Consider the following 13,252-nt stretch of genomic DNA (forward strand, 5'->3'; position numbering starts at 1 on the left):
GTCTATAACCAGTTTGGTTACTTGGGTTTCTGACGCAGAAAGCATAAAATCTCACAAAATAAAATCTAATTATCGGATGGTTTGATATTTATTATAATGAAAAACGTTAAGATTTTTAACAGCTACAAGGCAATAATGTTTTTCCTTGTGAAAGGATTTTCCGTTCCTTTTACCCGTTTCGAATTTATCTTATATTTGACACAATTTAAAGATTTCTTTTTAACTTTATGACAAGAGAATAGTTTAAACTGCATCGAACAAAACATTATTTGTTTAAATAACCATATTGTGGTAAGGATATTATATTAAGGCGCCTTTTGAAGAAGATACTCTTTCGGGTCGACAATGTCGCAAACAACTTTGAGTGGTTACCCAGACAACAATATCGCTATGCGCGGACAAAACAAGATTGTATTACAAATTTATCAAAACGTATGTATTTCAATATGCACGGTACTTCAACAGGGCGACAGAAAGCTCTCCCGTTTGTTTTTATCACGTTATTTTGTCTATGTTCCAGTACATATTAAATTCCTTATTCTTGTCACACACCAAACTCGTTTATTAGTGCTAGCATATTGCCACTCAGTGTATAAATTGTGATTTACTCAATGGGTTCTCACAACCAGATAAACTATTACAAAATTCGATACTCCCGATCGTATTAATATTCGATTGTATGACATAAAGTTGAATTTCTGCATTCGAAGGTCACACTATAACAGTAATCAGCAAGAATGCATGAACAATTGCTAGATTTTATACAGGGTGTAAAAAACTCCCGCACGGGCTTGATAATTTATAAATGATCACAGGTAAAGCAATAAGCTGGGTACATCATTACTGCACCTATAAATCTACTTTTTGTAGTAACTACCATTTTTTGACATGTCAGGGGGATGGCCAGCAAGGAGTCAGAAGGAAATCCTAAAGGTGAGCATATGGCGATTAGTACATCAAATTAAAGTCTTTATTAGTATAATACAACGCCGCAAATCCAACCTCAAAGGGTTCACTCTTTAAAACATTACGCCGATTTAATGTCTGAAACATTTAAAATGTAGGTACTGTTCTAGATGGTTTAATATTCTTGTCTTGGTTCAATTTGTGAAAGTTGAACTTAGTAAATGAATAATGGACTTAAAAAATAGTTTTTAAGGTAGTGAATAATTCTTCAGATCCAATAAAGGATGCTCTACAAGGAATTCGGCAAAAACTTGTAACATAAGCATAGCTCAAGATGTACTTTAAACTATGTAAAAGGTTTTATCAGGCGCTATATTGAAAGCTACAGTATGAAAATCAAGCATTGTTTAAGATTCGATTTTACATTGTTGATCATTATATCAAATGTCATTATAGTTGATCAACTATTTTGTATATTAACTTCATTTTTAAAACATAAAAAATAAGCAGGTAGGTTTATATTAAAGTGTTTCCGGACACTTGTGTGATTATCAATCATATCCTAGAATAATCGTTTGGGAATTACCAGGCACGTGTGGGACATTTTTACAACTGTGTAATAAAAGCTTCTTCTCGATCTCAGGGGTATAAACACTGACACGATTACATTGTGGTTACGGTTTCTCAGTAAATGCTCTCTGATATATTTTTAAAACCACATCCTGCCGTAAAGATCCGCTATTAACACTTCGCTTTGTCAGTGTCGGCTTGGCTCTCCCACAGTTAAGACACTCTAGGAAATTTACATTTGAGTTATTTTGTGCTTGCCGAAAAGTTATATCGCATAACCAAGATTATTCCACGAATAGTAGGGAGCTTTAGAGATAGAATTAGTTATTGATTTTAGCTCACCAATCTTCCTTAGTACTCCGCTTCAGCAGTTCAAACTATTGACTCTTCAAGTGAAAATGATGTTAATATGTGGGTACGGTATCTTCACGCTTCTGGCTTCGACACTAGCACTCCCCACACCGATGGAAGACCCCCTCGCCAAGCTTGAACCTGAGGAGAAAGAAGTGCTCTACCCGTTTCCACCTGGTGTAGACCTAAGTAACACTTCCGAGTCTTGGTCGGAAGCGGTGGTCATCAGGATCTACTACGACTGCCAAGGACGCCTCGTCCGCCAGGAACTATCCAAGCTCAGGACGAGAAATACGGATGGCATGCGGGTCGAAGAGCTTCAGGATGTCCAAAGAGGTGCACCTGAAAACGAAACGGCTAAGGTATCGGATATACCTGTAAGTTTTCCTTCGATAAAGTCGAGATTCAAATTCCCAAAACACGCTAAGTCTACCACAACACGCCGACCACAGATTCTGGAACAACCAGACCAGAATGTTCCGTCAATTGTGGATAAAGACATGATCATCGATACCCCGATACGATCCTGCCCTGAGGGACAAAACTTCGACATGTTTAACAAATGCAGGAAGGAATTCCCCGAGAAAAACCCTCAGTACGGATAATTTGTGAGTTTTAAAACTTTAATTATTTAAGGCCTAAATACCTACAATTAGAGCTTAGAGTACGTTTATTCTGTTAAGGGTTATTTTGCTACGAAAACCTACCAGTTGGTACCTAATACATAATACTAGTCTTGGAATTTAGATGTAACACACTGCAACTTGAGTGACTCAAAATATGAATCTGATTAGCACGTTATAATTAATTTTATGAAACTTTCATGAAAGTAGCAAGTATCTCTAGTTATGAACTTTTGGTAAAGTTGAATATCCAAAATGCTCTATTCGACTGTAGTATAAATAGGTCAAGGTGAGCTAGAAACCTTTGCGAAATTCTCCATATTTTCTTAGGAATTCCTTCTTCTAATAGGATAATTATTAGTACAGTACATGAAAAAGATACTTTTTGTAAGTAATTTAATTAAATTTTTATAATAGTATGTTCTTTCTTGCAATTTCTTTACATTTTAATTTCATAAGAAGCCTTTTATAGGCTTTTACAATTATACGTTTTAAAATCACTTTCTTTTTGTACATATATACGAGTACATATCGTATGTGTATATAGATACTATAACCATTTATTATTATAACATTTTAAACTATAAAAATAAGTTTTTTTGCAATATCCTTATATTTAGATTCCCTTCAAAGTGTCCACAATAGTTTCATCGTCAGATTGGAAGCGCAATCATTCAAAGAATTGGATAAAGGATTTATCCAAATTTTAAAACACCCCGGCTTCTTTCTAAGAAAATACACTGGGATTTCTTTCTATTTTTTTTTTTTTTTTTTACTTAATAGATTTTTTGATACCTTGTATAAAGTAGAGGGACATATTTTTGCCGAAGTGTCACAAATCATATCCATAAACGGGACCCTTATACATTCAATTTGTGTCTTACGTCGTTATTATACAATAATTCATGCCAATTAGCTGAAAGAAATCAGGATTTTTAAGCGTTCTCGTGCGTACATTTTAAAAGGTTTCTTTTACTTTAGTAAGCGCAACAATACATTTTGTATGTAAATGGTATATTAAATTGTCGGCTCTTCAAGTAATAAACAATAAATTTAGACGTAGTGTTTGTTTTAAGCGTTAGCTACGTTGGACGGATTTCTGTCTACCTGTTCGCACGACATCCCAATAATGAAACTAATTTGGCTATTGTGCATAACGCTTTATTTCTATAAAGACAACATCGAATTGTGTGATTGGGTAAAGTCACTCCATGAGATTTGGTGGAGTGTTAGCAAAAATTTTTAACTTATTGGTAACCGTGATGAAAATGAGAAAATATGAGGGTAAATAAATGAGTTAACAAATAGAGTAAAATCATGTGAAATTGTAATATATCAAGTCTGTAATATGTAATAACCGTAAGATATCTCCGGAAAGATTTACTTTCTGATTTAAGGGGAGATGTACGCCCATAAGCCCGTAATGTTAAACATATGATAATATATAACCCATTATCTAAGAAAGTATCAGAGTTATAAAATTGAAATTTTTACCCTAAAATAAACATCGTATTCTAAAGACACCCTACTAATTTCATTGAATTCCACTAACTTTTTGGCATTATTTTTATTTTTTAAATATTTGTAAATTTTTGTGCTTATAATTTTGGATTACTATTTTAAAATAATTTTTTATTGTTGAGCTAGAAGTCTAAATTTAGTAGGGGTTGTGTAAACAGACATTCTTAATAACCTGTAATGAATTGGCCTTCTACTTTCTGAGATAATGGGACTTTTGTGTAAAACAATAATAGATTTTCGGGAAATCGCGAAAACATGATAAACATATATTTACTTACATTTCAAAACATTCCAGCTTCGTAATTCTGATCATTTACCTTCTCAACATCGAGGAGTTTCTTTCTGATCATCCTGGTCCTTTTTCTGGCTAGCTTTGTCTTCTCTTCACATGCTATATCTGATTTTATCATCCGACCTCGATCAATTTCACTAAGGCACTTTGCACAATTTTTGTCAATTTTGACCCCAAGCCCTTTTAAGACTACTAATCTCCCCTGACTGCCCTCATTAAAAGTAATAACTGCATCATATGTGCCTAACTTTAGAGTTTGTAGTCCTACAAAATTATTTTTTGGAACTCTGGACCAGAGAACAGAATTGAAGCTTTCGTTAATATTTTGAGTGCGGCCGTGCAGACTAACAACTATAACAACTCAGTTTTTGCCAGGTCCCTGAATATAAGTTTTATCAGATCAATTATGGGCTGGTCCAGTGAATTTTTATGTTCATATGTTTTAGCATCCCGAATGGCTTGCTTATACCTACACCATGATATGTCGCAAAGTTGATGCTGGGGGTTGTCGTCCGTGGACGCTTTATGCAAGAAAAGATATTATTTTTATATTATTTAGGATCCGTATATGCATGTATTATATATCATTTTAATCAGAACAAACTAAACAATACAAAAAAAATATTTAAAAAATAAATAAAAATTTTTAATTTTCGGGCGTACATCTCCCCTTAAAATTTATCATGCAAATTTCTACATTTACAAGAATGAGTTCTACTGTATGAGGTAGCATTTACTATGGGATTTTTTATGGAATGTATATCTATGGGATTTGGTTGACCGTCATTGAAGCCTCTCAATCAGTAGACAGGAACAGTGTATCCTTCTATAGTGAGCGGGGGGGGGGGTCAAAAGATTGTTTCTGTAATCTTGTCTGTGGTGTGTCTGTACGCGACGGTGTGTGGCGGGCTCCTCCTTGTATTCTTTTGGTATCTCGTAAGATTTCAAGATGTAGTGCCGTGAGATATAAGATTTTGTGTCTTGTGTTTATTGTTTTTTGTAAAACTATCAGTTTGTGATTATTTACGTAGTGTTACTGTCACAACTTCTGTATTCATTTATGTGTCATTCTTCATGTTACGAGTAAACCTACAAGAAGATCGTTTTTGAAAGTTTTCGTATCATGAACATATAAGTTTCCACTAATTCCATCACAAGTAGATGCTCTCATAGTTTTTCTATTTATATGGCATACGCTTCATGTTTTAATTTTGTCAGTCACAATTAAGAATTATAACGAGCCAATATTCTAAAAAATTAATTCTTAAAGTAAGCAATCTGTTAGAAACTGCCCTAATAACGTTTTAAAATTGATATATACCTCTATTTTAGGTTAAAATATATTTCAATAAACTCATTAATTAAAGACAAAGAAAACCCTGGTTAAATATTTAATCAATAATTTTACTATGTAAATCTGGTAAATAAAATATTCAACAAATTTAATACTTTCTTAACTTAAGACGCGGGAACAGGGAATATTTTACCAAACTGGATTAGGTTAACAAACTGAAATAAATCTAGTATACGAATTAAATTAAAACACCTTTTGAGAAGGTATTGTCGCGTTTCATGACAATGATAAACAAAATTGAGTGGTAACTCAGACAACAATACTGGTATGAACGAGGAAAAGAGATTGTTTTACATTTTATCAAAACGTTCGTGTTTCAACATGTACGGTACTTGAATACAACGATGGCGAGGTTTCCGCTGTTTGTTTTCGTCATATTATTTTGTTTTATTCGCGAATTTATTACATTTTTTATTGGTACCATGGTAACATATCTGTTGCATTTGTTGTTTACAATATTGTAATTAAAATTAAAGTTATTTTGTTTTTATTGTAACTAGATTGTTTAGTTGGATTACACATATGTACAATTCTTAAAATCAACGTTCTAGTAATCATGTCGTTATTCATCTGTCTTTTTGCGCGATAACTCTTTATAGGACTTCCCAAACTTGGAGCTTGGTAAATGGGTCCTTCTTAACTCTAGGATATACCCTACTGATTTTTTTATCAAAATTCAGTCCGTCCGTCTATCTGTGCAATTACTCTTTATAGGAAAGCCATAGAAACTTGGTCAACAGTTTCCTAAACTGTATTGATTTAAGGTCAAAAGGTTAAATAAAAGTCCCACTATGAAAACTCGCTTTCGTCACGTTCTTTCGCGTATTTAAATATTTCGTATTTTATTATAGAATACAAACTATCGTTTATATCACAAGGAACTATTATTAAATGTCCTGCGAAATTTATGATTAAAACAATATCGGATTTAATTTGTGTATTCCTTAGTCTTAATATTAAATTTAAACAAGAATGATGAGATTGCTGGAATATTTCACGAAATATTAGCTGTAATACTTCAATATCTTTTGTTACTATCTTACCCAAACTTCAGTTTTCTAATCCATAATTCATAAACTATTGACTCTTCAAATATATTAATGATGAAAATGTGTGTATTCGTTATATTTATTATTCTGGCCTCAATGCTAGCTCTCCTCATTCCAATGGATATTTCCTCCAATATAGACCCTGAGAAAAGAATCACTCAGCCACAAACGTTGATCATACAAAACGCCAATTCTGAATCTTCGTCTGTAGTGATGATCATCAGTATCTATTAAGTTTGCAAGTGCCGCGTCGCCCACCATAATATGTTAGAACAGAGGGCGAGAAATGAGGATGGAAATCATTTGGTGGAATATAAAAATTTTCAGAAAAGTGCCTACCAAAAAAGTGTTTCAAGCACCCAAGATGCACTAAATGTCGATGGAAGAATTCATGTACCCTAAATAAAACCTTTATGAACCAAGCTCAGCATAAAATGGGATACAGTTGGGGAAGTAATCAGGGCAGAAAGTTAAGTTAAGCCAGATTTGGTGATCGATACTCATGCCCTCAAGGGCAAAACGATGATTCTGTTAACGAATGCAGGAAGGTCTTTTACAAGTAAACCCCCCAGTTAGACTTTAAGTTTTCCATGTCTAAATAATTTTACTCATAGACAGAATTTATTTAAATTAAAAGCATACTAAATATTCTGACGTAATGCATTCACATTCAAGAGCATTTTTAGTTATTACAATTGATTACTACTTATTTGATGCCACTTTGATCAAAAGTGTTAAATCGGTTTCAGATTATCAAGTAAAATTTAAGCATTTAAGTGGTAGTGTGTTACATTAAAAATGTGCAGCATAGTGCTGTCGTCTTCATACCAACTGGCCGGCCGTCTCGCAGATTCGCCATGCTTATATACATTTTATCTAGTTTAAGATAGTCTTTTCTTATACACTTTTACTACTCGTAAGGCTTCTTATGTGGGGTAGACAGTTAGAGGTGTTCAACATTTAGCATCCCCTGGACATAGCACCTCCTCGCTCGTGACGTCAATTTCACGTCACAAAATAGTGCTAAATCAGCGCAGTGGCCGTGTCCATGTTCTAGCACCTCTCACTGAGCTCCTTTCATAAATATTGTAGTGACTGAACAAGTGGTTTGTTGGATCATGTTAGTGCCCATTTACTATTTTTGCTATTTCTTCAGCTATCGTAAATACTGTATGCTACAATTTCAGGAATCCCTTAATATCCATAATACGCTAAATAGAGTCATATATATATATATATATATATATATATATATATATATGACGCTATTTATATATATATATATATATATATGACGCTATTTATATAATATATATTTTTTTTTTTTTTTTTTTTTTCAGATAATACTATACATTTTTATTGATGTTTACTCTACACTACTATCATCTGGGACCTTTAGATATTCGCAATAAAAGATTCATATGGACTATCGTGAGCATTATAAAATAAAAATAGCCACATTGATCCAGCTATTCTTAAGAACGAACAGTTATTATTTATTAGCTTAGAAGCTGCACTAACTTACATTGTATTCTACAGTTACAGTATTTTACAGCTAGCAACTATGCGTAAACCAACCATATTATTTATGTGGATGTTGAGTTTAGCTCCAGCTCACCTTCCCTTTAGTGCAGCGTTTGAAATCTGACGTTGCTGCATACCCTTGAATCTGGAGTCATGATCGTCTGAAGAGATCCAATAAAGCTCAAAATTAACTCTTTACACCGTTTTGGCACCACAGACACCTGGATTACAAAATGTATTGTACTCTAGGTGAAAAGGTACTCTGATTGTCTCTTGAGATGCATTGTGTGCTCTGCGATGTGTACACACGGTCTCTAAGCACGGCGGAGCAACTGAGTTTTTTAAATAGCAAACAAACAAGTCACAGTTAAGAGCCCGTTAGCTGTTTTATGTCCCCGCCTTGTGACAGCATACCTCTAAAGTGATCGTGTTTGCTTATGCGTTGACGGATTGAAGTTTTTATTTAAAAAATTAAAAATAGTTAATATTTTGTAAATTTTGTGTAGCTCTACTAGTCTTTTTTGTTATTTAACTAAAAATGTTCAACAGGCGCTATTTTTAAATTTAAACAAATCAAACAATTATTTTTTTAACTTTGGATTTTCCATAGCGAATATGCAAAGTTTGGTATCTGTAGCTTCAGTAGTTCTACAGATATTATTTTTTATAAAAATTCAAAATGATGGCTAGCTACTACGTATTTCCCGACCTGTTTAAAGAACATTTTTGTTTTGAATTATGAGTACTGTCAACCACAGAAATTGTTTACACTCTTTTGTGAACACCCTTTATGTTAAATACTCGTACATTTAACTCTACAAATATAATAAAAAAATGTTCATACAAAATTACCCTCCTTGTTTATGCATATGGACGAAACATTGGTTCCTTGTTTAACATTGGAAAGATACTCCAATCCACGAAATTTTGTGTTTTATGCTTATAACATTAGCAAAGGACAATATCCGAGAACCGGTTGTGTCTCATTGGTGTTAAAACACTTTGGTTGCTATATTGGAACAGCCATGCATAATTTAAATGTATGAAATAACTGGCAAATATTAAAACTGAGGGGTGCTAATGCAGTCTAATGACGTCAGAGCCCAGAGGTTGCTTATTCCAGGGGGTTCTAAGGCAGCGTCTCCTTAAAAATGACAGGGGACGAAATATAAACCCTTTTTACCCTTTTCTAATGCCACCATGTTAGAAATAACTGATTAATTTGTCAAATATATATCATGTACGCGTTTCTTAACACGAGAAACCCCCCACACCAGTTTCGTGCAAATCCGTTTGTAAATATCTGAAACGGTGACAGATATCAATTTCTGGTTTGCGCCAAAATGTTCATTTTTATTTCCTTCTAACAATTTTTCACAAGTGGAGGGGGTGCCATTTTAAAAAGTAGGGCGTTCCCTCCCCCACAGAGGGTGGACCCCGAACACTTTTTGGTGAGCCGAAAAGTAGGTCTCTTTAACCTAAAAAGAATTTATATTTCAATAGGTCAAACCGTCTATAAAATACAGGGAATTACACTGACTTTTGGATGACAATGCATATACATAAATGTTTTTTAACGATAAATATCAATATCCACAATTGGAGTAAGGGGGATCAAATGTTATTCAAGGTGGTACAATCTGTTTTCGTAATTGATTTATTTTGAATTTCGGAAGCACAACCATGAAGGTATTTCTAAGTACAGGGAAATATTCAGAAATTAACTTTCCGAGAAATTTTATATTTATAATAGAAAACGAGTAATTTTGTAACTAGGCCTACAGGAAAACTATCAAATATGAGTATTTAAATATTTTAGAGCAAAAATACAATTTTATTTTTAGACATGTTTTTATGTGTCTTATTTAATTAAATATTATTCGAGGTACTAAAATTATTAATATAAATAAAACTAGCCATTCTTTTCAATCACAATTTGTATAAATGCTCTAAGAAATCTCTATCTTAAACATTTTCTTTAGGTCTGAAATAAAGATTTCCGTAAATTAGCATTTAAAATTAGTGTATAACTTCCAGAAATAATTTAAAATTCTAATTTTTAAACAACATTTTAAAGCAGTCTTTTTCTAACTAACCAATGGAAAACCAACAACACCAACTAAAAAGAGAACCTGAGTCGCTTGTAAAAAAAATGGGAACTTCGTGAGTGACGATCTGCGGTCTTGGTTGTTTCAGATAGCTGAACTGCTGAGGAATTCTGATAAGAAAACAATTACACCTCGTTTAAAGAGGAACCTGAGACACTGGGCCAAAAATTGGGAACTTCGTGAGTGACGACCTGTGGTCTTGGTTGTTTCAGACAGGTGAACTGCTGAGGAATTCTGATAAGAAAAGAAATTACACCTCGTTTAAAGAGGAACCTGAGACACTGGGCCAAAAATTGGGAACTTCGTGAGTGACGACCTGTGGTCTTGGTTGTTTCAGATAGCTGAACTGCTGAGGAATGCTGATGAGAAAACCCACGTCAGTGCTGAACCACTTACCTCCCGCCACCGTGCTGATTCCTGACATCGGATTCTACAATACCACTCCAATCGTCATATTGACTATATTTACTGTGATAAATCATACCTAACAATAAATAAATTTTGTATTTTTAATTTCTTTCTCATACAATTTTGTAAACTTTGGCTGTTATAAACATTACATTTCATATCAGATTCTGTAGATATATTTATTTGTTTAAAGTTGGAACTAATTGTATTGTTATTATCAATTGACTTTTTAAGTTACATATAAACTGGTGTGTAATTATTTTAACACAAAAATATCTTCTCATTTTATGTATACTGATTATAGAAATAAAACATTTTTCTTCATTTATGTAGTTATTTATTTTTGTTTCATTATTGTAATAATAATTTAATTAATAACAATAAATTGATTAAAATATTCAATTAGTATATTGTTTTTTTTGTTGTTTTTTTAGGTCGCACAAAATTTAAATTTCCAATCACTACCACTAGCCTCTGTATTACTTTGAGGCATCATCTAAAAATAGGTTTCCTATAAAGCCTATTATATTTTGGGAATAGGCGAGGCCGCGGATAACAGCTAGTAGTTGTTAGTAGTAATAGTAGTTAAGTTTTGGCTTTAACTGCCGCCCACAAAGGTCCAAAAAATGTTTAAAAGTGATTTTTGAACAACTTATTTGAATAATTACATTCAGTATTTATTCTCTTTATGGGGTTCTGATTCAAAACTTACCATCATTTCTGAGAACGCAATGCTTTGATCCTCGCGGGCACCCTTTCTTTCCCAAAGGACAAAATCCCTTAGTGTCATCTCGAATTTTAAAAGGCTTCGGCTTTATTCAGTCTGTCTAGGTAATTAACAAATCACAAACTACTCAACTGAATGCTTTGGAACCCTGTTTCTCTTTTCAACTTCACAGTTACACTGGTATCTTAAATTATAAACAAAATTGATATTTCATAAAATATTAAAATAAAAAATCAATAATTTTGAAAAGGCATTCCTGAAATCCTTGATTTTATAGCTATGCTACACTACTTTTAAAGTTAATAATTCTGTAATCTTCTGTAAAGAAATAATTAGCAAGTGTTTAATACACACATGCCATCATAGGTGTCACGTTACCTTATGATCTTCCTCGCAAGAGTGAGAGCTGACATTCAGTTTGAGGTCTCCAATCCATCAGAAGTTCTACATTAATTGATTCAGAGACGGTCACGTAGTTGAGTATATTAATATAGCAATGCTTATATGCTTACAAAGAAAAGATATCCTTTCCTTGATTAGCGTATTGTTAAAAGCTGCCAAAGCAAAACTAAAGAATTATTTTTAATCGTCTACGTAGGTACTTAGTTATAAATTAATTAATATAAGTAGAGATAATCACGTATTTTAAAGTATAACCTTCTGAAAACATACAAAGGGTATTGAGAATATAGATTTGATGAGTTAAAATGTCACAAACACAAATTGTTAAAATCTTAAAATATTTTAAATAATTTGCAGAGATACTGAACAATGGTCATAGCATTTTCAGATACCGCAACCTTTTATCTTAATTTAATAGATTATAAAATTCCAGAATGTGCACTTTATTAGAACAATTTTGATAATGTAATTTTATTTTGTTTAATATACTAAACAAATTTTGGGATACAAACCGATATATATATATATATATATACATATATATATATATATATATATATATATATATTATATATATATATTCTTTTATGATACACACATTATAGTTTTAAAAATAAAATATTACATAATACATTATAAAAGTCATGGTATCTAGACGTAACACACGTTGGCATTTGAGTGTATAGATTACTTTGAAAATAGGTGTCCGAAGTTCAAATCTGACTCAACAATTTGTCGTTATGAAACTTGAAACTTATGTCATAAAAATATCAGGCACCTCTGTGCATGCACTGTGCATGGCACTAGAACCTTTGGCAATCAGAAATACCCAACATGATAATATATTCTGCAGTATAAATAGATCAATATGGGATTTGAAACCCTTGCGAAATGATGCATGTTATGTATTTATATGTATAGAAATTTCTCTTTCTGATAGAAAATGTTTATAATTGAATCAGCAAAATGTACTTTTTTCGTAATTTAATGCAAGTTTTAAATTGTGGGTTTCACCCTTAGCACTTACTTTATATTATAATTAAAACTAATATGAAATTAAAGCCAATTATAGGCTTTGATAATTAAACGTTTAAAGTAACTCTCTGGACAAAGTTATATCAAGTTATTGCTCAGGTCTGATGCTTAGTTTCCCATCTATCTGTCTGTATGTGTTTTTTAGAAAACAAATAATATCTTAAAAAACTAATGAGTTTAACTATAGCGAGTTTTGTTCAAAAGTTTACGATGATAAGGCTAATTACCGAAAAATTATCATGAGATTATTTTTAGTAGTTTCAAAATGGCGGCCATTTAAACTTTTAAAATTTTGATATCTTAAAAACCACCAGTTTTTCTCAAGAATTACATGAATAACAGGTTTTATAGAATATTATCACAAATATAATGACCAATATTA

The 13,252-nt window shown here is 32.4% G+C and overlaps 1 protein-coding gene across 5 annotated transcripts in view; it reads left to right on the top strand.

The window, feature by feature from the left end:
- LOC124368005 (protein EGT2-like) overlaps positions 1-11,034 on the top strand; it is a 46,387-nt gene extending 35,353 nt beyond the window's left edge. For 4 of the 5 annotated variants that reach the window (XM_046825274.1, XM_046825272.1, XM_046825275.1 and 1 more), the window contains one exon: positions 10,636-11,034. The gene's annotated coding sequence lies outside the window, so the exon portion shown is untranslated. Of the gene's footprint in view, positions 1-10,386; positions 10,602-10,635 lie in introns of those variants that run through there. The other variant, XM_046825273.1, reaches the window with a different exon arrangement.
- The last annotated feature ends 2,218 nt before the right edge of the window (positions 11,035-13,252 follow it).

Source organism: Homalodisca vitripennis, chromosome 8, assembly GCF_021130785.1.
Source record: "Homalodisca vitripennis isolate AUS2020 chromosome 8, UT_GWSS_2.1, whole genome shotgun sequence".
Lineage (NCBI taxonomy): Eukaryota > Metazoa > Arthropoda > Insecta > Hemiptera > Cicadellidae > Homalodisca > Homalodisca vitripennis.